The sequence below is a fragment of the Pongo pygmaeus genome, chromosome 2, assembly GCF_028885625.2.
Source record: "Pongo pygmaeus isolate AG05252 chromosome 2, NHGRI_mPonPyg2-v2.0_pri, whole genome shotgun sequence".
Taxonomy (NCBI): Eukaryota; Metazoa; Chordata; class Mammalia; order Primates; family Hominidae; genus Pongo; species Pongo pygmaeus.
Window position 1 is genome coordinate 92,220,952 of NC_085930.1, and position 26,706 is coordinate 92,247,657.

General features: G+C 40.6%; 1 protein-coding gene and 1 long non-coding RNA gene across 21 annotated transcripts in view; one reads left to right on the forward strand and one right to left on the reverse strand.

The window, feature by feature from the left end:
* The window catches only part of LOC129032483 (uncharacterized), a 31,682-nt gene extending 10,657 nt beyond the window's left edge, over positions 1-21,025 (reverse strand). The window contains exon 1 of the long non-coding RNA XR_008501368.1: positions 20,861-21,025. This is a non-coding gene — a long non-coding RNA (uncharacterized LOC129032483). The remainder of the gene's footprint in view (positions 1-20,860) is intronic.
* Positions 21,026-26,706, forward strand: part of FHIT (fragile histidine triad diadenosine triphosphatase) — a 1,508,090-nt gene continuing 1,502,409 nt past the window's right edge. For 17 of the 20 annotated variants that reach the window (XM_054479714.2, XM_063661896.1, XM_054479713.2 and 14 more), the window contains exon 1: positions 21,036-21,187. The gene's annotated coding sequence lies outside the window, so the exon portion shown is untranslated. Of the gene's footprint in view, positions 21,188-26,706 lie in introns of all 20 variants that reach the window. The other 3 variants (XM_063661901.1, XM_063661894.1, XM_054479715.2) reach the window with 2 other exon arrangements.

Below are 26,706 nucleotides of genomic sequence, written 5' to 3' on the forward strand. Positions count from 1 at the left end.
TATATGGGCTTCTAAAGCATATAAGATTATTAAAGTACACTTACAAGCAATACAAGTCCTTGAAGAAGTGTCAAGTACAAAAATCACTCACCACATTTCTTTTCAAACAAATCTTTATCCTGAACAACCTGATGAGCCATTAGTGGGTCCCCACCAGAAAGTGTCCAAACTACTTTGCTAGGGTTTACAGTCTCCTTTTCTACCTTTCCAGCCTGTAATACATACTCATTGAATATAGATCATGTGCCACATACAGCAAGAGGCCTTAAATATTAAGACATGATTTCTGCCTTCAGAAATATTCAACTCTTCAGATGAGCAAATTAATCAAAACTGGTTGTATTGCAGTTGGTCCTCCATGTCTGTGGGTTCTGCATCCATAGATTCAACCAACTGCAGATACAAAATATTTGGAAAAAAAATGCTGGGCGCAGTGTCTCATGCCTGTAATCCCAACACTTCGGAAGGCCGAGGTGGGTGGATTGATTGAGCCCAGTTCAGGACCAGCCTGGGCAACATAGTGAGACCCTCTCTCTACAAAAAATTAAAAACTTAGCTGGGCATGGTAGCATATGCTGTGGTCCTAGCTACTCAGGAGGCTGAGGAAGGAGGGTCACTTGAACCTGGGAGGTCGAGACTGCAGTGAGCCATGATTGTGCTACTGCACTCCAGCCTGGGCAATGGAGTGAGACCTTGTATCAAAAAAAAAAAAAAATTTTCACTAAGTTCCAGAAAACAAACCTTGAATTTGCTCTGTGCCCAATACTGTGCTGAATCCATGTGAATGAAGTGATGCATAGGCATTGCATTAGGTATTATAAGTAATCTAGAAGTGATTTAAAGTATACAGAAGGATGTGTGTAGGTTATATGCAAATACTACACCATTTTATATAAGAGTCTTGAGTATTCATGGAGTTTGGTATCTGCAGGGGGTCCCGGAACCAATCCCCCATGGCTACCGAGAGACAAGTGAAGTTATCTAATTATCTGTAACAAATTACCTCCCAAAATAGTGGCTTAAAACAAACATTTATTACCTCATAGCTGTTATGAGACAGAAGTCTGGGCGCAGCTTAGCCACATGATGTGGCTCAGCATCTCTCATGAGGTTGCTGTCAAGGTGTCAGCAACTGAAAGGCTTGACTGGGGCTGCAGGATCTGCTTCCAATCTCTCTCATGAGGTTGTTGTCAGACCTCAGTTCCTTGCTGGCTGTTGGCTGGATATCTCAGTTCCTCAACACATAGGCCCATCCATAGGCTTTAAGTGTCCTAACACAGCAGTTGGCTTTTTTCCCAGGGTGAATGTTCATCTCTGTAGCAGTGAGACATAACTTCGGCAGTATTATAAATGAGGCAGAATATTGACCACCTGTAGACCAGGAAGGGGAGTACTCAAGGCTGCAAATACCAGGAGGTGGGGATTATTGAGGCCATCTCAGAGGCTAGCTACCAAACAGATTTTTCTGGTTATTCCTTGTCTTGACTATTACTTCTACCATCCCTCGATTTCTTAGTGTAAAAACTTTGGATTCATGTTCTAGATGCTGTTCCTTATTCACCAGTACTGTTTTACCAATCCTATCCATCACCAAGTTACAGAATCTACCAACTTAATGTCATTTGCATCTTTGTTATTCTTATCTTATTACTGTTGCTTTGGTTCTGGCCCTTAGCATCTATTGTCAGGGCATTTTCAATGACTGTCTCTTTTTATTTTATTTCGCTTTTACATAGGCTGATTCATACGGAATTGTTATTTTTTTTTTTTTTTTTTTTACATTTGAAATTCTTTTTTTTTTCTTTTATTATTATTATTATTATTATACTTTAGGTTTTATGGTACATGTGCGCAATGTGCAGGTAAGTTACATATGTATACATGTGCCATGCTGGTGCGCTGCACCCACCAACTCGTCATCTCGCATTAGGTATATCTCCCAATGCTATCCCTCCCCCCTCCCCCCACCCCACAACAGTCCCCAGAGTGTGATGTTCCCCTTCCTGTGTCCACATGTTCTCATTGTTCAATTCCCACCTATGAGTGAGAATATGCGGTGTTTGGTTTTTTGTTCTTGCGATAGTTTACTGAGAATGATGATTTCCAATTTCATCCATGTCCCTACAAAGGACGTGAACTCATCATTTTTTATGGCTGCATAGTATTCCATGGTGTATATGTGCCACATTTTCTTAATCCAGTCTATCATTGTTGGACATTTGGGTTGGTTCCAAGTCTTTGCTATTGTGAATAATGCCGCAATAAACATACGTGTGCATGTGTCTTTATAGCAGCATGATTTATAGTCCTTTGGGTATATACCCAGTAATGGGATGGCTGGGTCGAATGGAATTTGTAGTTCTAGATCCCTGAGGAATTGCCACACTGACTTCCACAAGGGAATTGTTATTTTTGAAGTCAATTTTGGCAGTGTATTAGTCAGCTTGGGCTGCCATAACAAAATATCATAGACTGGCTTAAACAACAGAGATTTATTTTTTCAAGGCTCTGGAGACTGGAAGTCCAAGATCAGGGCATCAGCATGGTCAAGTTCTGGTGAGGGCTCTCTTCCCGGCGTGTAGATGGCTGCTATCTCCCTGTGTGCTCACATGACCTCTTCCTCTTTTTATAAGAACACTAATCCCATCATGAATGCTCCACCCTCATGACCTCATCTACACCTACTTATTTCCCAAGGTCCCATCTTTAAATACCATCACACTGGGGGTTAGGGTTTCAACATACACATTTTGGGGGGAAGGTGGGAAGACAATTCAGTCTGCAGCAGGCAGTTTCAAATGGTTCAACCTAACAGTTGTCTGCAAAAGTAGTACATGTTCATGACAGTGAATGAAGAAATAAAAAAAGATTAAAAAGATGAAAATCAAAATCACTCAGAATTTCACCACCTAGAGATAAGCTCTGATTATATATACATATTTTTGTATTTTCCAGTTTTTAAATGCATACACCTTTCTGAAGAAGGCAGTTTTACCATATATTTAATTTTGTATTCTGCTTTTTCAATTAACATTAATCCTTGTGTAATTTTCCATGTCAGTGAATATTTTAAAAAATAATTTTAAATAGCAGTGACGTATTTCATTTATTTGTTGCCTTTTTGATTAGACATGAAAGTGGTTTCTAGTTTTTCAGAAATAAGACTGAAAGAAGGAACATCACTGAATATACACTTTTGTCTGCATCTCTATTCTTTTACTGTAGATTCCTACACATAGAATTACTGGGTCAAAGGGCATAAACTTTTTCAGTATTATTTCTAAATTTCTTACTTGACTTACATTATTGCAAGTAGCTTTTTACAAATTTACCAATTTACATCTTATCACTAGGATATACTTTTTCTTTTTTTAAAAAAATGGTAATTTAATAGGCCAAAAAAATGTGTCTGATTGCTAACAATGACCTCCTCACTGATCTTTCTGGAGTCATATCCCACTCCAGTCAAGCCTCCATAGTGCTCCCAGATTTTTCTCTAAAATTCGAACTTGATCATATTGCTTGCCCTGTTAAAGCCAATTATTTGCTCCCCACTGCTTGTCACATTAAGTCCTAGGTCTAGAGAAAGTTTCATCAGCTCTTTCATAATATGGCTTTTGTCTACAGTTCCAGTCTCGTTGTTAACCTCTCTCCTATATTCTCTCCTCCAGTAACGTTAAACCACTTACAGTTTCTAAACTGCCATGTTTTACAATTTTTCTTTTCACATGCTGTTCCCTCTTTCTTGACTGTATTTCTCCAGTTGGTTTGAGCACTCACAAAGTCTGTTGAGAGAGAAAGCAGGAGATGGATGAAGTGCTCCATTCCTGGAAATGGGAGTGCTGCTGTGATCAGCATTATACTGGGTCTTCCTATCACCGTCCCCATGGAGAAGTGTTCCAGTCCTTCACATGGCAGCCACACAACTGTCTTCTTCCAAACTTCTTACATCATGATGTGTCTTCTTATAGTCATTTCTTCCAAGCAGCTTTCTAACAATTTTTGTTTATTTTCCCTGCCTGCAGTGGTATTTATGCTGCTCTTCATAATGCCAAAAATTATCTTTCTGTCCCTATTTACCTGATTCTGTCTTCTCAAACATTTCCTGAAGGCACCCTGAACTTCTATAGGACTTGCATTTTGATGTCTAATGTAGTGCTGTCACTTTGTTATGGGTAGATCTAGTACGGACGTATTGTTTTCATAACTGTGGTTAAGCATTTCATGTCAAAACTGCTTTTGAGGACACAAAATAAATTGCCAGTACACAAAATAACGGCAGAAAGATAAGCAAAAACATGTATTGTAGAACACTCTCAACTCAGAGTGTAGTGAATGGTAGAGTGCAGTAATAGGGGACTCCCATTCATTGGCTGAGAGCAGCTGGTATACAGGTATACAGGGCTGGTTACAGGTACACTACACCAAACTGTTAATGTTTATTTGCTATATGCCTACAAAACACTCAAGAATTTGGAAAATTTTAATTTATAATACATTGAAATAGATCATTATTACATATGTATTTGCATACTTTTAAAGAAACTATTGTAGAGATAAATAGCTTCTTGAAGAATCAGTGCTGAATAGAGCATTGTTCAACATGGTATGTGTGATAGAGATCAACTCCTATTTGTATTTAAAACTGTGCAAGTTATCATCCCCTCTAGGAAATCTCTTCCGACACTTCCTTTCCTCTGGGCCTCCTTATATATGATTTATTTATATTGATTTTTGATTTGCTGAATGGTTGAGGTGACTATAATAAATGACAGTCATGCACTGCATAATGACACTTTGTCTGCAACAGACCACATATCTGAGAGTGGTCCTATAAGCTTATTTAGTACTGTAGTTCTACCATACCTTTTCTATATTTAGATATGCTTAGATACACAAATACCTACTATTGTGTTACAGTTGTCTACGGTATTCAGGACAGTCACCTGCCATACAGGTTTATAGCCTAGAAGCATTAGACTATACCACAAAACCTAGGTGTGTAGAAGGCATTGCCATCTAGATTTATGTAAGGCACTCTATGATGTTTGCACAATGATAGAATCACATAAGGACACATTTCTCAGGATATATCCCCATTTTTAATCAATGCATGACTGTACAGATATGGTCACCATGACCAAACTTTGATTGAATGAAGTAATCAGAGTTGGATGGGATCTTAGATGTCATTTTGTCCAGCCTCTCACTCAATAGAGGAAGTGTTTGAGGGTCACATTATGTCAGCTAGGATGGCTTTCATTGTTAGAAAAGTTATCCTTCATGTTGTACAGAAAATTCCCCTCAGCGATAAGGACTTGTTGGTCTGACTTTTAACTCCAAAGAGTGAATCCAACCCCTTTCTCACAAAGTAGACCTTCACACGTTTGAGCCCAGCAAGCACATCTTGTCTTCTCTTTCTCAGGCTAAAATCTCCAGTTCCTTAGATGACTACAGTGTGCCTCATGCACAGTTTTGGTGCTGGTAGAGCAGAGGGTGATCTGGCTTTAGGTCTGGGGAATTTCCAAATTACAAGAGAATGGGAGAGTATTATCCCTTTCATTTCACCATCGCATTCTGAGTAGCTTAAGAGTTTATCTGTCAGTTGAACTTTGTGGATTAGTCAGGACTCCTTTGGCTGCCAGTAGCAAAAAGCTAATTCAAACCAACTTAAACAAGAAAAGGCTCATGTAACTGGCAAATCTAAGAGGTAGCTTCAGGCAAAATTGGATTCTGGGATGCAATGCCAGCTGGGCTCTGTTCCTCTCCTCGTCTCTCCTCTCTGCTTGCCCTTTTGACTTAATTCCTGGGTGGGCAAAATAGCCTGCAGCCCCACACTTGTATCATCATTATAGCTTGTGATCACAGAGAAAGAGGGGCTTTTTAAAAAATCTCTCTGACAAAACATCTGAGGATACTGGCTCAGCTTGGGTCATGTGCCCATCCCCAACCAACCAGTGGCCAAGTAGTATGGAGTGCTTTGGTCAAGTTTGTTTTCTGTGACTACTCCTGCTCCATTACCATCCTCCACACCCCATAGTCCTCCCCAGTTTAAGCCAGAACAAATGTGTGGTCAGAGCCACCAAGATTGACAGAGATTACCATGGAATGGGGTCAGGGCTGGTTATCCAAAGGAAGTGATCCTGGGAAAAGAAGCATATGTCCATCAGGTTACTTAACAGTCTATTCTGGAAAGGTCATGGCTCAAACATTCAATGTCCAAAATGCAGAATGATATGGCTTGACAAAAGTCAGATGCAATGGTCAGACAGAACACCTTTTTATGATACGTAGGCCATTTTCAACTCAAAGTTTACCTAATGGTAACTAACACAGTATCAGAACTTGAACTATATTTTATTGAGAAAATAACACATGCTTATATTATTTTTTAAAAGTCACTTTTCCTGAGGGGTGTGGTATGTTGGTTTATAGTCATAAAATTCATTTGCTTACATGTTTGAGTTATATACTTCATTGTTTGAAGCCAGGTCATACATTGTGTTCCATTTCTAAATCTATTCCGATCTGAAAGATTCCCTGTTGTGAGACTCTTCCTTATGGTATTTTAAAAATACATGGAGAGACAGAGGCTGAGCTAGATTAACACTGTACAAATCTGATTAACATCATCTGCTCTGTTTCAAAGGTCAGGTGCACTCAACGAATTTACTTTGAAATTATTTTGTTTATTTTGTGGGCATATACATCATGAGCTTGCTAAAGGTCAAAAGTAGAGTTTGTTCTTGGATTCTAAAGCAATCTGATTTCCATTTACAGTATGCTTTGGTGACCCTAAATGCAGAAGCAGGCCCAGTTAAGTCATACTTCAGTTTGTGTTTGGTTTAATTTTCTCATGAAGAAAATCCCTGCTAGATTAAGGCAGTGCTGAAATATCATTTTCCCTAAATTACTTTTATCTCCAACTAGGTTCATAAGAGAATGCTACTCATAAATGACATCTGAACTCTGAATGTTGGTTTCATGCCCATTTTGTTTTCAAAGCTGTGGAAGCATCTTAGTCAGCTAGTTTCTTATCTGAAAATTGGAGTCAAGGTCAAAAAAGTTAGGACTCCTGGGTTTTATTAACATTTACCTGGTAGGGATCCTGAAGCTTTATTAATTAATGTTTGTAAAATCACTGTGTGCTTCATAGAGAAGAGACTCTAGTAAATTATACAGTCTTATTTACTATTCAAAAAAATCAGGGAGGCGGGCAAGTTGGCAGAATAGAAACAGCTCTGGTCTGCAGCTCCCAGCAAGATCAAGGAAAAAGACAGGTGATTTCTGCATTTCCGACTGAAGTACCCAGCTCATCTCATTGGGACTGGTTACACAGTGGATGCACCCCACGGAGGGTGAGGTGAAGCAGGGTGGGGCGTCTCCTCACCTGGGAAGCCCAAGGGGTCAGGGAACTCCCTCCCCTAGCCAAGGGAAGCTGTGAGGGAATGTGCCTTGAGGAATAGTGCACTCTGGCCCAGACACTATGCTTTTCCCATGGTCTTTGCAACCTGCAGACTAGGAGATTCCCTCGGGTGCCTGTGCCAGCAGGGCCCTGGGTTTCAAGCACAAAACTGGGCAGCCATGTGGGCAGACACTGAGCTAGCTGCAGGAGTTTTTGTTTTTGTTTTTTTTTCATACCCCAGTGGCACCTGGAACACCAGCGAGACAGAACCGTTCACTCCCCTGGAAAGGGGGATGAAGCCAGGGAGCCAAGTGATCTAGCTCAGTGGATCCCACCCTCATGGAGCCCAGCAAGCTAAGATCCACAGGCTTGAAATTCTCACTGCCAGCACAGCAGTCTCAAGTCGGCCTGGGATGCTTGAGCTTGGTGGGGGGAGGGGTGTCCGCCATTACTGAGGCTTGAGTGGGCGGTTTTCCCCTCACAGTGTAAACAAAGCCTTGGGAAAGTTTGAACTGGGTAGAGCACACCTGCCTCTTTAGATTCCTCCTCTCTGGGTAGGGCATCTCTGAAAGAAAGGCAGCAGCTCCAGTCAGGGGCTTATAGATAAAACTCCCATCACCCTGGAACAGAGCACCTGGGGGAAGGCGTGGCTGTGAGTGCAGCTTCAGCAGACTTAAACATTCTTGCTTGCTGACCCTGAAGAGAGCAATGGATCTCCCAGTACAGGGCTGGAGCTCTGCTAAGGGACAGACTGCCTCCTCAAGTGGGTCCCTGACCCCCATGCCTCCTGACTGGGAGACAACTCCCAGCAGGGGTCGACAGACGCCTCATACAAGAGAGCTTCCGCTGGCATCTGGCGGGTGCCACTCTGGGATGAAGCTTTCAGAGGAAGGAACACGCAGCAATTTTTGCTGTTCTGCAGCCTCCACTGGTGATACCTAGGCAAACAGGGTCTGGAATGGACCTCCAGCAAACTCCAGCAGACTCGCAGCAGAGGGGGCTGACTGTTAGAAGGAAAACCAGTGAACAGAAAGGAATAGCATCAATATCAACAAAAAGGACGTCCACACAGAAACCCCATCCAAAGGTCACCAACATCAAACACCAAAGGTAGATAAATCCATGAAGATGAGAGAAAACCAGTGCAAAAAGGCTGAAAATTCCAAAAACTGGAATGACTCTTCTCCTCCAAAGGATCACAACTCCTCGCTAGCAAGGGAACACAACTGGAAAGAGAATGAGTTTGACAAATTGAAAGAAGTAGGCTTCAGAAGGTGGGTAATAACAAACTACTCTGAGCTAAAGGAGCATGTTCTAACCCAATGCAAGGAAGCTAAGAACCTTGACAAAAGGTTAGAGGAATCGCTAACTAGAATAACCAGTTTAGAGAAGAACATAAATGACCGGAGGGAGCTGAAAAACACAGCACAAAAACTTTGTAAAGCATACACAAGTATCAATAGCTGGATCAATCAAGTGGAAAAAAGGATATCAGAGATTGAAGATCAAATTAATGAAATAAAGTTTGAAGACAAGATTAGAGAAAAAAGAATGAAAAGGAATGAACAAAGCCCCAAAGAAATATGGGACTATGTGAAAAGACCAAACCTACATTTGATTGGAGTACCTGAAAGTGACAGGGAGAATGGAACCAAGTGGGAAAACACTCTTCAGGATATTATCCAGGAGAACTTCCCCAACCTAGCAAGACAGGCCAACATTCAAATTCAGGAAATACAGAGAACACCACAAAGATACTCCTCCAGAAGAGCAACCCCAAGACACATAATCATCAGATTCATCAAGGTTGAAATGAAGGAAAAAATGTTAAGGGCAGCCAGAGAGAAAGGTCGGGTTACCTACAAAGGGACTAACAGTGGATCTCTCTCCAGAAACCCTACAAGCCAGAAGAGAGTAGGGGCCAATATTCAATATTCTTAAAGAAAAGAATTTTCAACCCAGAATTTCATATCCAGCCAAACTATGCTTCATGAGCGAAAGAGAAAAAAAATCCTTTACAGACAAGCAAATGCTGAGAGATTTTGTCACTACCAGGCCTGCCTTACAAGAGCTCTTGAAGGAAGCACTAAACATGGAAAGGAAAAACTGATAACAGCCATTGCAAAAACATACCAAATTGTAAAGACCATTGACACTATGAAGAAACCACATCAACTAATGGGCAAAATAACCAGCTAGCATCGTAATGACAGGATCAAATTCACACGTAACAATATTAACCTTAAATGTAAATGGGCTAAATGCTCCAGTTAAAAGACACAGACTGGCAAATTGGATAGGGTCAAGACCCATTGGTGTGCTGTATTCAGGAGACCCATCTCACGTGCAAAGACACATATAGGCTCACAATAAAGGGATGGAGTAATATTTACCAAGCAAATGGAAAGCACACACACACAAAAAAGCAGGGGTTGCAATCCTAGTCTCTGATAAAACAGACTTTAAACCAACAAGATCAAAAAAGACAAAGAAGGGCATTACATAATTGTAAAGGGATCAACACAACAAGAAGAGCTAACTATCCTAAATATACATGCACTAAATACAGGAGCAACCAGATTCATAAAGCAAGTTCTTAGAGACCTACAAAGAGACTTAGACTCCCACACAATAATAGTGGGAGACTTTAATACCCCACTGTCAATATTAGACAAATCAACGAGACAGAAAATTAACAAGGATATTCAGGACTTGAACTCAGCTTGGATGAAGCAGACCTAATATGGATCTACATAATTCTCCACCCCAAATCAACAGAATATACATTCTTCTCCACATCACACCACACTTATTCTAAAATTCACCACAAAATTGGAAGTAAAGCACTCCTCAGCAAGTGCAAAAGAATGGAAATAATAACAAACAGTCTCTCAGACTACAGTGCAATCAAATTAGAATGCAGGATTAAGAAACTCACTCAAAACTGCACAACTACCTGGAAACTGAACAACCTGCTCCTGAATGACTACTGGGTAAATAATGAAATTAAGGCAGAAATAAACAAGTTCTTTGAAACCAATGAGAACCAAGACACAACCTACCAGAATCTCTGGGACACAGTTAAAGCAGTATTTAGAGGGAAATTTATAGCACTAAATGCCCACAGGAGAAAGCAGGAAAGATCAAAAATTGACACTGTAACATCACGACCAAAAGAACTAGAGAAGCAAGAACAAACAAATTCAAAAGCTAGCGGAAAACAAGAAATAACTAAGGTCAGAGCAGAAATGAAGGAGATAGACACACAGAAAACCCTTCAAAAAATCAATGAATCCAGGAGCTGGTTTTTTGAATAGATTAACAAAGTAGATAGACTGCTAGGTAGACTAATAAAGAAGAAAAGAGAGAAGAATCAAATAGACACAATAAAAAATGATAAAGGGGATAACATCACTGATCCCACAGAAATACAAACTACCATCAGAGAATACTATAAACACCTCTACACAAATAAACTGGATAATCTAGAAGAAATGGATAAGTTCCTAGACACATACACCCTCCCAAGACTAAACCAGGAAGAAGTCAAATCCCTGAATAGACCAATAACAAGTTCTGAAATTGAGGCAGTAATTAATAGCCTACCAACCAAAAAAAGTCCAGGACCAGACAGATTCACAGCCAAATTCTACCAGAGGTACAAAGAAGAGCTGGTACCATTCCTTCTGAAATTATTCCAAACAATAAATAGAAAAAGAGGGACTCCTCCTTAACTCATTTTATGAGACCAGCATCATCCTGATACCAAAACCTGGCAAAGACACAACAACAGCAAAAGAAAATTTCAGGCCAATATCCCTGATGAACATTGATGAGAAAATCCTCAATAAAATACTGGCAAACCGAATCCAGCAGCACATCGAAGAGCTTATCCACCACTATCATGTCGGCTTCATCCCTGGGATGCAAGGCTGATTCAACATATGCAAATCAATAAACGTAATCCCTCACAGAAACAGAACCAATGTCAAAAACCACATGATTATCTCAATAGATGCAGAAAAGGCCTTTGATAAAATTCAACAACCCTTCATGCTAAAAATTTTACTCTTAATAAACTCGGTATTGATAGAATGTATCTCAAAATAATAAGAGCTATCTATGACAAACCCACAGCCAATATCATACTGAATGGGCAAAAGCTGGGAGCATTCCCTTAGAAAACTGGCACAAGACAAGGATGCCCTCTCTCACCACTCCTATTCAACGTAGTATTGGAAGTTCTGGCTAGGGCAATCAGGCAAGAGATAGAAATAAACAGTATTCAAATAGGAAGAGAGGAAGTCCAATTGTCTCTCTTTGCAGATGACATGATTGTATATTTAGAAAACCCCATTGTCTCAGCCCAAAATCTCCTTAAGTTGGTAAGCAACTTCAGCAAATTCTCAGGATACAAAATCAATGTGCAAAAATCACAAGCATTCCTATATACTAATAATGGACAAACAGAGAGCCAAATCATGTGTGAACTCCCATTCACAATTGCTACAAACAGAATAAAACACCTGGGAATACAACTTACAATGGATGTGAAGGACCTCTTCAAGGAGAACTACAAACCACTGCTCAAGGGAATAAGAGAGGACCCAAACAAATGGAAAAACATTCCATGCTCATGGATAGGAAGAATCAATATCATGAAAATGGCCATACTGCCCAAAGTAATTTATAGATTCAATGCTATCCCCATCAAGCTACCATTGACTTTCTTCACAGAATTAGAAAAAACTACTTTAAAGTTCATATGCAACCAAAAAAGAGCTTGTATAGTCAAGACAATACTACATTTGATCTTAGCCAAAAGACTGAGAAGCAATAGCCAAGACAATCATAAGTAAAAAGAACAAAGCTGGAGGCATTATGCTACCTGACTTCAAACTAGACTATAAGGCTGCAGTAACCAAAACAGCATGGTACTGGTACCAAAACAGATATATAGACCAATGGAACAGAACACAGGCCTCAGAAATAATGCCACACATCTACAACCATGTGATCTTTGACAAACCTGACAAAAACAAGCAATGGGGAAAGGATTCCCTATTTAATAAACGGTGTTGGGAAAACACCATTTCTGCATATGCTAGCCATATGCAGAAAACATAAACTGGCCACTTCCTTACATCTTATACAAAAGACATAAGACCATAAAAACCCTAGAAGAAAACCTAGGCAATACCATTCAGGACATAGGCATGGGCAAATCCTGGGTATATACCCAAAGGATTATAAATCATTCTACTATTAAGTCACATGCACACATATGTTTATTGCAGCTCTGTTCACAATAGCAAAGACTTGGAACCAACCCAAATGCCCATCAATGATAGACTGGATAACGGAAATGTGGCACATATACTCCATGGAATACTATGCAGCCATAAAGAAGGATGAGTTCATGTCCTTTGGAGGGACATGGATGGTTTCCAGAAACCATCATTCTCAGCAATCTAACACAGGAACAGAAAACCAAACACCACATGTTCTCACTCATAAGTGGGAGTTGAACAATCAGAACACATGGACACAGGGAGAGGAACATCACACACAGGGGCCTGTCAGGGGTTGGGGGGCTAGGGGAGGGATAGCATTAGGAGAACTACCTAATGTTGATGATGGGTTGATGGGTGCAGCAAACCACCATGGCAGTGTATACCTATGTAACAAACCTGCATGTTCTGCACATGTATCCCAGAACTTAAATAATTAAAAAAAAAAAAAAATCAAGGGTCTAGTTATATACACAAAGTATTTTTTCACTAATTATTTTCAAGGTATTTTTTTCCCCATACCATATGTACTTTACCAAGATAAAAAGAAAATCTCTCAAGAGTATTTTGTATTCATGTTCATTAACATTCCAGTGGAATAATAAACCTCAAAACGATTCATGTATGAATCAGTGAGGCATGGCTAATTACAGTTTTCAGCCACACAGCCAATAACATTCACCATGAAATGTGGTGTCTGTTAAATACATATCTCTGAATTTTTGTTGGGGGAGAGTGGTAGGAAATAGGGAGGTTGAAAATTGCAATTTAAAAATGTCTAAATATTTTAGGGCTTGTACATTATAAATATCTTTCAGGCAAGTATTTATTACAAGCATGACATTCTGTTATCAAAACATCGAAATAAAACCCCACAGATTTGCCTTGAAAACAAAACAAAACAGTACACCGCAGGTCCTGAGAATGGACCATGTTCTATAAGGAAATCGAAGAAACTTCTTGGTACATTAGGAAATATGATTTACCATAAAATTTAAAAATATATTTTACTGAAGTTTAGATATGAATTTCCTACTCCTTACAAAATTATCTTTATACTATGACTCTGTAGTCCACAAAAGTATTTACAAGACAAAAATTTGAAAAGCATACAGAGACACGGTAAAAGTTGAATATTTCATTACTGAGAACTCAAATATAGAAGCAATTATATAATGAATATTCAAAATCTTTTCTATTACTTTTTTTGTTTAAAATATTTTCCCTGATTACCATTCATATTGTTAATACCCAAAGACTACATGAATAAAAACACTGACATCTACATTAAAAAAAATTTTTAAACTTGTGTTATTTCAATGACATAAATAATACATGGTAAAGAAGTGTATTCGGCATGATAAAAAGTAGAATAAAAGATACTTCAGCCACCAAAGCCATCTCACTCCTCCAACCTTTGTTCACAACAGTGAACAACGGGACACTCCTGGAAGTTTTCCACACATGTACAAATAGAGGTTCACAATTCTGGATCTGAAATTTTGAAATCCAAAAAGCTTGAAAACCAAAAGATTAACCTGGTGTAAGACTATATTTAGTGTTTGCTTATCTCATATATGTTTTGTTGCAGACATATCAATATGTTTGATGACAGGGTGCTGTCATAAGACTTTTCTAGACCTGTTATATACCAAATGGTATAGACATATACCTTTCTAAAAAACAACAAATTATTAATTTCTAAAACACATCTGTCCTCAAAGTGATTATGAGCCTCAATAATTATGTGTGTGTGTAACACACAATCTTTTTATGTTTACACGAATGGGTCATACTGTATATACTGTCTGATGGCTACATTTATGGACTAGTTTAACATTTGTCCTGGAGATCTTACCATGGCCTACCAAACCCTTCATGATCCGGCCTCTGATTGCCTTTGACCTCCTTTCCATTACTTTGCTCCTCGTTCACTCTTCTCCAGCCACATGGCTTTCTGGCTATTCTTCTACCACGCCAAGCATAGTGTATCTTAAGGACTTGTTTGTATCTTAAGGACTTTGCACTTACTGTTTGGAACTTTTTTCCATAGATTTCCTCATGGCCGCCTCCCATCCCCACTTCACTGAGATCTTTGTTCAGATGACATCTCTTCAAAGAGGCCTACCCTGACCACCCTATGTAAAAGAAGACCACCTATCACTTTCGAGCCTTTCACTCTGCTTTTTTACCCCTAGCACTTATCAACACCTATGATAGACTATACATTTGTATATTAGTGTATGGCTTGTCTACTCTTCTAGAGGTCCCACAAGGGTAGGAATTTTTTTTTTTTTTTTTAATGATTTACTCACCATTGCATCCCTGGCACCTAGTACAATGCCTGGCATATAGTAAATGCTCAATAAATATTTGCTGAATGATTTTCCCCATTTTGCCTCCAAATTAAGGTATTTATTTTATAGTTACAAGGCTTTCAATTGCTTTTATGGTAAACTAAGGAGTTACCTAGGAAACCCTCATGAGCTGGTTCTTGGGACTCTTCTGGTCTCTTTCACTGCTATCCTACTTCCAGTTTAGGTTGTAGACTGATTCATTTACCTGCCTGAACTCTGGTGCTTGCCATGTACTGTTGCCTCTGCCCGGAACCCCCGTCTCTCCTTCACTATAGGTGGCAGAATCCACTCATTCTGGCATTGGCTCATATGGGGGATCACATTGATTTGCTCACTTATTTACATGCTTACAGTATTCACTACAGTACCACTCCAGAGACTGTGTCTTATTCACTTGTGAATTCCAGCCTCTAACTCAATGGCTCGCAGAGTAACCCTCAATAAATAAAAAACCGAACTGAATTGAAACTAAACTAAAGAGCTTCTGCACAGCAAAAGAAACTATCATCAGAGTGAACAGGCAACCTACAAAATGCGAGAAAATTTTCACAACCTACTCATCTGACAAAGGGCTAATATCCAGAATCTACAATGAACTCAAACAAATTTACGAGAAAAAAACAAACAACCCCATCAAAAAGTGGGCAAAGGATGTGAACAGACACTTTTCAAAAGAAGACACTTATGCAGCCAAAAGACACATGAAAAAATGCTCAACACTGGCCATCAGAGAAATGCAAATCAAAACCACAATGAGATACCATCTCACACCAGTTAGAATGGCGATCATTAAAAAGTCAGGAAACAACAGGTGCTGGAGAGGATGTGGAGAAATAGGAACACTTTTACACTGTTGGTGGGACTGTAAACTAGTTGAACCATTGTGGAAGTCAGTGTGGCGATTCCTCAGGGATCTAGAACTAGAAATGCCATTTGACCCAGCCATCCCATTACTGGGTATATACCCAAAGGATTATAAATCATGCTGCTATAAAGACACATGCATGTGTATGTTTATTGCGGCACTATTCACAATAGCAAAGACTTGGAACTGACCCAAATGTCTAACAATGATAGACTGGATTAAGAAAATGTGGCACATATACACCATGGAATACTATGCAGCCATAAAAAATGATGAGTTCATGTCCTTTGTAGGGACATGGATGAAATTGGAAATCATCATTCTCAGTAAACTATGGCAAGGACAAAAAACCAAACACCACATGTTCTCACTCATAGGTGGGAATTGAACAATGGGAACACATGGACACAGGAAGGGGAACATCACACTCTGGGGACTGTTGTGGGGTGGGGGGAGGGGGGAGAGATAGCATTAGGAGATATACCTAATGCTAAATGATGAGTTAATGGGTGCAGCACACCAGCATGGCACATGTATACATATGTAACTAACCTGCACATTGTGCACATGTACCCTAAAACTTAAAAGTATAATAATAAAAAAAAAGAAACTGCACTCTCCTCTACTATATTTTTTAGTTTTTAGAAAATGCTTTTAATGGGTCTTATCTTCTAGAATGATGAAATGTCTTTAAAGCGGCAGTGAAACCAGGGCAATAAGTTTAGAGCCATAATTTCTTGAAAGAGAGTGATGAAAAATCATCGCTTATTTCTGAGCCACCCTACTGAGATCACAGCTTGGACACTGAGCTTAGTTTTATGCACCTTATGTTCTAGGTAACTGGAAGATGATTACAAAAGATGGCACTAAGAAGGATTAAGTGTGATTATTTTTGAGGCATAGTTAAAAGCAGACAGCATGCATATGTTCACAAGCTATAGGGAATAGACAGATCTCTAAATATCTGATGAACAAATCTACCCAAGGAATACATTTAACACAGAACAACAAAGGGAGAAATAAGATGACAGAAAAAAAAACATAGATGAAAAATTTAGAAAATTTTCAGCACATCGTAAGATGGCTCTTACTGGCAACCAGAATTCTCCAGTGGTAGCCAAAAAGCTTAATGATCACAGGTTAAGAAATGTGTGAAGCAGACTAGAGCATTTGGGTACGACTGAGTTTCCCAAGCTTTCTATACTTTGTATTACAAAAATAATGCATTGTTTCTCCTTTTTTCTAATATAATATTTTTGTATTAGATATAATTTTTTCAGATAAATCCCAAATTTGTAATAAATTACAAATAAATAAAGATTCTTGTCTGAAGGTCTGAATTATGACCTGTAACATATGGCTAAGATGAATTATGCAGAGGGCTGAACACTTTGACCTCTACGGACTTTTTAGTTTTGAAATTCTGTTTCCATGGTAAAGATTTCCTTGTAGGCCGTGTGTGCTTGAAGAGGATGCTGTTGGAAGTGTTTGACTGAAGCCAAAGAACATTATGTGACCCCCAGTTTTTCTACACACAAGGATGGCCCCAAGCTTCGTGATAATGGGGAGTTATTGTGTAGTTACCAGTGCCTCTTACCTTTATGATTTAGTTGAATGATACAAGTGGTACAAATGTCAGGCTCTTCTAGTACTTACCCTGTTTACTTCTTGTAGCCATAATACAGTCATTTGTTAACCACATATTTATTGAGTGCCGACTACTGAATAATACAAAAATAAAGTTTTTTTTTTTTGAGATGGAGTCTTGCTCTGTCACTTGGGCTGGAGTGCAGTGGCACAATCTTGGCTCACTGCAGCCTCCGCCTCCCAGGCTCAAGTGATTCCTTGCCTCAGCCTCCCGAGTAGCTGGGACTACAGGTGTGAGCCACCATGCCTAGCTAATTTTTGTATTTTTGGTAGAGATGGGTTTTCACCATGTTGGCCAGGCTGGTTTCAAACTCCTGACCTCGTGATCTGCCCACCTTGGCCTCCCAAAGTGCTGGGATTACAGGCATGAGCCACCGTGCCTGGCCTGAAAACAAAGTTCTTACCTTCATGGAGTTTACCTTTTGTTTGAAGGAGACAGATGATAGACAAAAGGACAAATAAATGAGGGTATAATTTCAAGTAAAGATATTTGCTATGAAGAAGTGCTATAATGGCACAATCCACAGAAGTCTTTCACAAAATTGTCATCTGGGTCTAAAAGTCACCCAGATCTTGATGCTACTTTCTTAAAATATCCACGCCTTTTACTCATGTTTCAAGACCATAAAGCGAAAAACACAATGTTTTTAATATGTTTCTTTAAATTTCCTTTTCTCCTTTTCTTAATCTTCTTTCTCCTTGCACTACCACGCCCCAAACCTCCCAAAGCACCCTCCTTAAATGCCCAAAGAGTTCCTATTCCCCAGTGTAAATGAGGCTTCTGCCATTGTTTGGTTTGTATGTCTTAGTGAGGATTTAGAAAGTACAATCTATCTTAATTGTTGATGAGTGACACAAGGTGGTAGGCTGCTTGGGCTTTTTGTATTTATCTACTTAGTTTCTGACTTATTCTTATTCTGTTAATTTCAGTGACATGAGCTTGTGGTAAACCAAAGCCACCTGTAGCAGATATTATTGGTGCCCTGCCAGTATGCTATATTCCCTTACTATTTCAGCGTATTCCAATCTGACTCTTAATTCTTCTATCTCTGGCTTTCTGTGGCCACTGAGGCAACTCTGTCTACTCTTGGAGCATTGCAGACAAGCCACGGTCTTGATAATCCCTGAAAGCTGCCCCCAATCATTGACTGACGGTAGTTGGTGTTTAAACAACCCAGTTATCTTGTCCTCTTGGTGGAATCAGTCTAAGGTACGTGTTCCACATTGTTTCCCAGAGATTTCTAGGAGGATTAAGTTCTGGGTGCCTCTAGCAGTAATGTGCTAGATAAGGCATCTTTTTGGTCTTCTCTTCCCTATTTCACTTTCTTAGTCTCTTACTGGTGTTTCCTGCGATAACCTCCTAAATAAAATACTTGCTCTTGAATACCTGTCTCCAGATCTGCTTCTGGGAGAACCCAAACTAAGGTGGTTATTAATTCAGTCAAGTTGCAGATCAGACAGTAACCTCCCACTGATTGTCTTGGCACTTGAAGGTCCTGAATCCAATGCAAGTTCCATGTCTTCATGCTCTTTGTGAATGTATCTGTTGCTCAAGGTCATGGGTGACCTTGAGCCCAGCAGTCAGCATTATCCACAGCTGAAGTAATACCTATGTGCTCATATTAGGCTATCCGACAACAGTGCAATAATCATTAGACACCACTGTTTAGATCCCGAGTATGTTCATGACATTTGCCTTTTGACTGCTAAGTAGAAGATGTAATGATTATAGGCTGATGCCTTCTCAGGAGGAGGAAAGTTATTGAGCTTTACAGTTGCATATGCTTCTGATTTTCTTCCACGTTTAGTCTGGCTGCTGACACATGTGTTGAAATCTCTCATGTCGATCAGCTTGAGAATAGCTGGGACTGCTGAGCTAAGTCTGTGCTCATAAAAGCAACAGAATTGTATTACAGGAAATGACCCCAAATTGACAGAAGATTAGGCTAGGAAGCCTGAACAGGGGTTTTAATCTCTATGCACAAAATCAGTCTGTACATATATTGATCACATTCCTGCTGTTTTAATTATAATTTTTTTTTCAATTTCACTTTGTTATTCACAATTTGATAATATTTTATGTGGCCATGGTGTCTGTGTGATGAACTATAATCCAGTGTGACATTCTCTGAGAGTCAAGCTTCCAAGGACATCAGAATTTCACACCAGGACACTTTGTAGGACACCTTGCTACTCTCCATGGGATTCAAATATTAGAAATAATGAGAGATCTAAGACTTGATGTAATTGCCTGCATGTAATGAATCAGGCCAAATAAAAAAGTGAGAGACAGAGAAAGAAAGGAAATGGTGCTAAGGAAAATGGGGACCTATCTTAGTGTTTGTCTGAGAGAAAACTGCTCTTTGTTTTTCCCGATGTAATGGCAAGAGTCTGCAGCCAGGAATCTAGTCCTTGCTTAGGAGGTGCATGACCTTGTGAAAATTACTTAGGTGTTCTGCAATTTGTAATTGCATTTATTGTAAAATTAATTTTACTTTTTATACGTCACTAGACTCAGAGCATTTTGAGGTTAGGAATTGGGTCTGAATCAATGATTTCTCCAGCACCCACATGGCATTTGGCACAGAATACATCAATAATGATTTTGGATTAAAAAAGGGAACAAGCACAAGGAACCATGGTGGTCAGAGACGGGTTGAGTTGATCTGCACCAGAGAAAGGGAGACTAGAGGAGAAAGGTCACTGTAGATTTCGTTCAATTATTGAAAATACAGTGTATTTACTTGTGCTGGGCACTTTTCTAGGTGCTAGAAAGACTACAGTGACCAAAACAAAAATCCACATCTGCATGGATCTTGCATTCTAGTGAGAAAGTAAGATGGTAAAAAAGATAAATACGTAAATTTTATACAATGCTTCGTAACGACAAATACTAAGGGAAAAACAGCACAGAAAAGACAGAAAGGAAAAGGGAAGGGGCGCATGTGGTGCAATTTTGTTAGGATGCCAGGGAGGGCTGAGCGTAGTCGTAAATGACTACATCATCTGATGGATCAAGCCAGGGACTGCAAGTCTGTGTTTCTGAGAGACACATAAAGAAAAGAAGGCTTAAGGAATCCAGAAAGATCCAGAGTGGGGAAATGAAGCGAAAAGAAATCCAGCCAGTGGGGAGTCGTGAAGGGATAGTTAAACGCGTTTTGGGAGGAAGGAAAAAAGCAAAAGTGCGGTACAGCCTTTCATTACACGTGAAAAGAATCATGTTTCTTTTTCTAGTTAGAAAAAGCCAAAGATTGTGCGATTTATGCCCCAAACCCCCTTCTAAGGGGATTCTCACCTCAACTTGTCTTCTGTGGTCAGTGTTTCCCGCCCCTGAATCAGGGTTACTGTCACTATGGCTTTCAATTGGCCCGGCGTAGGCGCATGCTCTGCGTGTATTGGCCGCCGCTCCTGTCCCCAGACAAGCGGCCATCTTGGGTCCCGCCCCTACCGTGGGGTCTTCTGGGAATTGCAGTCCCCCCTCCGCTCTGTTCCGTCACAGGGCTTTTTGCCCTCTGTTCCCGGGTCCCTCAGGCGGCCACCCAGTGGGCACACTCCCAGGCGGCGCTCCGGCCCCGCGCTCCCTCCCTCTGCCTTTCATTCTCAGCTGCCAACATCCTGGAAGGTAGGGGCGGGGAGGCAAGCCCAAGTGGAATACTGTTTCTGGGGCGCGGGTCTGGGTTTCCACGCGCGTCTGGTCATCACCTCGGAGCCCAGTGGGGCCGGCGCCGCTCACGGGGCGGTGGGCTTCTGTCCCGAGTACTCTTCCGCCCCACGAGGGTCTCAGGGTGGGGACTCGGGCCCCCCAATTCCCAAGCACCGACCCTAGCCCTAACCCGTTCCTCCTCCACCGTGTTTATACATTGGGGAAACTGAGGCACGGGGCCACGCCAGCGGGTCCGGGGACGCCACAGCTCTTGGCTCTGGGGATGTAGTCGGCACCCGCCGTTTTGGGATGGTTCGTCAGTTTCATAGACAAGTAGCGAATATCCGTCCCAACAGGTCTGTGTTAAACACGCAGCTCTGGATTCCCCTAAGAGGTTGCTGAACACGTGCCCAGGACAGGAGCAAACCGGAGTACAGAGAAGGCAGCATTTTGGGAGATAATTTTACATTACTACTTCAAAAACAGACAAAATGGCATCGAATTTATTGTTGTGGGAGAACTCATCGGTACTTGGACTTTCTTACACCTATTTTATGGTTGTTGTTTTTATTTTTAGCGTCAAAGGGGGGATTTTAAAGGTATATCCAAGTTGGTGGTGGCGGAGGGTAAGGAGGCAGGTTAGTGGAACTTGAGATGCATCTGCAGATTTCTCTGTAGGCTCACATTCTGCCCTGCTGTGTTACCTTGGAACAGCCACTCACAGCGCTTATCTGGGAAACAAGGAGCTCAATGCTCCCAGGTCAAGTGGCCAAAGGATGTTGCCTGAAGCCGAAATCTAAATTGAGGTTATGCTTGTGAAAGTTTACCACTTGCAGATTTACTGCTATTATTATTCTGGTCTCTCAGAAATGTGCTGGGACCAATAGAAAATACCCACAGTGGTTGTTTTAGAAAGGTTCTGACCCGGGCCGGGCTCAGACTACCAAGGGCGGTCCCTACTCGCACCTGATGTTAAGCCGGATCCACCTGAACTCTCCCTCCTTGGCTTCAGCCTGCGGCCTGAGGCCTTGGCCGCGGAGGCTTCTGGGAGTTGCAGTCCCGCGTCTTGTTTCTCGCCGGGCAGGTACTCCACCTCGTGGCGTGACATTTTGCACGGCGAGATGTCTCCTGGGAGATGAAGTCTCGCTTCTTGCCGTTCTGTAGAGCAGCCCCTTGACTCGGAACTACAACTCCCATGTGGACCTGCGTTCATGGCTGCCGGCCTGTGTCCACCCGCTGCAACCTGCACTAGAAATATTTAGTAAAGAAAGAAGTCTAGGGTTTGTGTGTGTGTGTGTGTTGTTGTTATTGATTGCATATGCTGTTCTAAGTGTTATATATGGGATTGTTGTATACGGTGTTCCAAGTATTAATGTACATGCTTCCAAAACCACCAACACTTGACCATTTAGAACATGTTCACATGGTCTCTTTTTAATACTACATTTCCCATTTGTATATGAGAAAAAACTTGAGACGATAGCCCATGATTACACAGCTAGCAATATAATATGTATTCAATAAAATATATGTTATAATTTAATCCTCTTAAAAGCTATATGAGAGTGAGAACCATTTTTATATCAACTTTACAGATTAGAAAACTAAGGCTAGGAAAGCTAAGTAACTTGTCCAAGTTAAAACACTGGGAATAAAAGGACTGAGACTGTAAGCCCTTCTGCTTAACAGTCTCTGCTTAGAGAAAGACCTTACCTTACAGAGCTGAGGGGGAGTCCAACCTTTCTGGCTACAGAATTTGGAATCTTTTAATTATACCATGCTGCCTCTGTAGTTAGATACTAAACATTTGAGCTGCAAAAACCTTTGAGATCATTTAATTCTAATGCAAAGATCTTGGAACACTTCTTGGACTATAATAAAGGTTCCATATATATATGTATATAGTTTTAGAATACCTTTATTTTAGAGATTAGGAAACTGGCCCAGGTGGTAAAACAGTTTGCCCAAGGTCACACAGTTGGTTTGTGTCAGAGATTAGACTAGAACCAAGCATCTTATTTTCAAGTCCAGGGTTACTTTCATTCCACCAGCAGTCAGCTAACAGGAACACCAGATGTGTAGCTCTTTAGATAATGGTTTCTCCTCTAATTTGCTCTTTCAAGACCACAGACCAGGACTAATTGTTGTAAAGTATCTTATTTATTATTGGTAAGGTTGTAATACTTCATGAATTCAACAAATGTTTTTTGAGCTTCTTTATATGGTCATCTCTCTTAAGGTGCAGGGACCACACAGATGATAAGGACTTAATGCATTCAGACTGGAAGGACCTTATAAATCATCTAATCTAACTCTTATTTTATAAATGAGGAGAGTGTGTTATAAAGTAGTCTGCAGTCTTCATCTCATGCCCTCATGTCAAAAGCATCCCGTTTCTGCAAGAAGGCAGGTTTCTGGAGTCCTCACAGTAGTGTGGATAACCTTTTCAGGCTTATGCTTTTCTATTTTGTATCCTTGTCTTGGCCTTTTTCCTACAGCCTTTGATAGAATGCTTTAGGAAATGTTTTTGTGTCCCCATCTTTATTTGTGTATTTATGCAACTTCAACATGCTCTGTTTCCATTTTGGAAGTTAGTCTGGTTTTGGCTCCCATTTCTCTTTTCTCTTTTGTTCTTTCAGACACTTGAGAACAAATTCTGACACTATGTTTGCATTCACATGTTAAAATCTGACCCTCTAATATGAACTCTCAGAAATATAACAAGTTGTGACTTTCATTTTGGAAGACACATTGGCCCTTTCAATTGTGTATTCACAGATAATAAGGCAGGTAACTCTGGTCTCTTCTGAAAGATGATTTCCGTATAGTTAGGTAATAAAGTAACAGTGTTATGAATTATTGGCTAAACATTCCTGAAACAGTCTATTTGAGAAGTTCTCCTCATCACCCCCATGCCCCCACCCCCACACTCTTCCAACTGATAGTCTGATCATTCATCTTCCACCACAGTGCCTGACCACCAGTAGACACTGAAAAAGTACTTGTGGCATTGCATTCATAAGCACCCTGTTCCCACATCTCTTCATTGAATCTGTTTACTCTTTTAATGCAGAAGTGCAGCTTTGAAATATAAGATGTGGGAGGTTACTTTGCTTTCAACATGTACATTGCAGAGAAAAATCTCAGCCTTTGAGATCATTCTCCAAGGGGTTGTCTCTTTGGGGATGTCCACATCTGTGACTTCTCAGATGAGAAAGTGATCTATATAGTAAGACATAGCAGAGAAGCAGTAGAGGGGTTATCTGGGGACCTATGATTTAATTCCCAGCTGTGCCTTTTAGACAGGTTACTTAGCCCTTGGTTTTCTCACTTAAAATAGGGATAATAAGCATTTCTACCTCACAGTGATGATGAAGAAGAAAGTGTGTTTAGAGCTTTGAGCATGTTGTCAGGCTCTTAACAGCTTGCAGTCGATAGATAAATATAATAGCTCTTGTTTTTGTTATTGTAAGCCTGATATATGAAAATTCACATTTCCTCAAGATTTAAAACTTGAAGCAGATATTTATATTATAAAAGGATTTGTTTGCCACTTGTTTTCTTAGAGTAGCACACTTGGTCATCACATTTAAAATATGAAGTTCCTCACAACTCTTGATAACCTGTCTTGTCAGCACAGTGACACTCTCCTGTGTGGGCAGAGAGACAGTGAAGCTTTTGGCCGGTACTGCCTGCTGAGAGGTCCCTGATCTATGGTTCCACCTATATATTAAATCCTTGATTTAAAAGCAGCCTGTTTCTGTCAGTGGGGCCTTCTGTCCATCTCTAGAAAGGATTGGTCCTATCCCAGGAGCCTCAGGGTTAGAGTGAGGCAGTTGTCATCCAGCTGGTGAGTAATCCTGGGGCAATGACCATGGGGATGTGGCAGTGCTTCTTTCTAAAGCTGACAACTTCAATAGCCATAAGGTTACTGATAAGGAGGTGAGTTACTGAAAAGAAGTGATGCAGGGAACAGGGAAGGAGCAACAGGAATGAGGATCATAGCAACAGCAGAGGAAAAGGACAAAGGAAACAGCGGAGGCCCTCAGTATCCTAAACATGTTTTTATTCAGCACATTTATCTTGCTCCTAAATCTGTGCCAGGCACTGCATCTGCTCTGGTGAGAGCAGTAAATGGGGCTGGTAGGGAGGCACTGACGGGGTGAGTGAGGATATATTCTCGGCAGGGAAGAACCTAGTACAATGGAGGAAAGGAGGGAGGGAGGGAGGGGATGCTGGGATTTGATGAGCAGAAAGAAGGTCTGTGTGCTTAGGGAATGAAAATCAATGGCTGGAGGAGGTGGAGAGAATAAGGCTGCAGAGGTGAGCCTGAGTAATAGATATATTTTTCTTTCTTTAAATTTTTTAAAAATTTTACTTTAAGTTCTGGGATACATGTACACAATGTACAGGTTTGTTCATAGGTATACATGTGCCATGATGGTTTGCTGCACCTGTCAATCTGTCATCTAGGTTTTAAGCCCTGCATGCATTAGGTATTTGTCCTAATGCTCTCCCTCCCCTTTCCCCACTACCCCCCAACAGACCCCGGTGTGTGATGTTCCCCTCCCTGTGTCCATGCGTTCTCATTGTTCACCTCCCACTTATGAGTGAGAACATGTGGTGTTTGCTTTTCTGTTCCTGTGTTAGTTTGCTGAGAATGGTGAGCCTGAGTAATATTATGCAGAGTCCGGTTACCTGCATTTTGACCTTATTCCGAGGGCATTTGGGAAACTGTTTAATGGCCTTAAATGGGGAAATGAAATTATTGGATTTGTTTTCATAAAAGTATGGATGTATAGCAATGTATTGTATTATTGAAGATTACTTAGAGTGTAGACTTTAAGTGTACTTGTTCCCAGAAAGGGGTCTTGATCCAGACCCCAAGAGAGGGTTCTTGGATCTTATGCAAGAAAGAATTCAGGGCAAGTCCACAGAGTAAAGTGAAAGCAAGTTTATTAAGAAAGTAAAGGAATAAAAGGATGGCTACTCCATAGACGGAGCAGTCCTGAGGGTGGCTGGTTTCCCATTTTTATGGTTATTTCTTGATGATAAGCTAAACAAGGCATGGATTATTCATGACTCCTCTTTTTAGACCATATAGGGTAACTTTCTGACATTGCCATGGCATTTCTAAACTGTCATGGCGCTGGAGGGAGTATAGCAGTGAGGACGACCAGAGGTCACTCTCGTCGCCATTTTGGTTTTGGGGGGTTTTAACCAACTTCTCTACTGCAACCTGTTTTATCAGCAAGGTCTTTATTACCCATATCTTGTGCCAACCTTCTATCTTATCTTGTGACTAAGAATGCCTTAACCTCCTGGGAATGCAGCCTAGTAGATCTCAGCCTTATTTTACCCAGCCCCTATTGAAGATGGGGTTGCTCTGGTTCAAACACCTCTGACATTCTCACCAGAAATAAATAAGTATTTGAGGTAGTGCATATTAATTAGCTTGATGTAGCCATTCCACAGTGGATACATATTTCAAAACATCA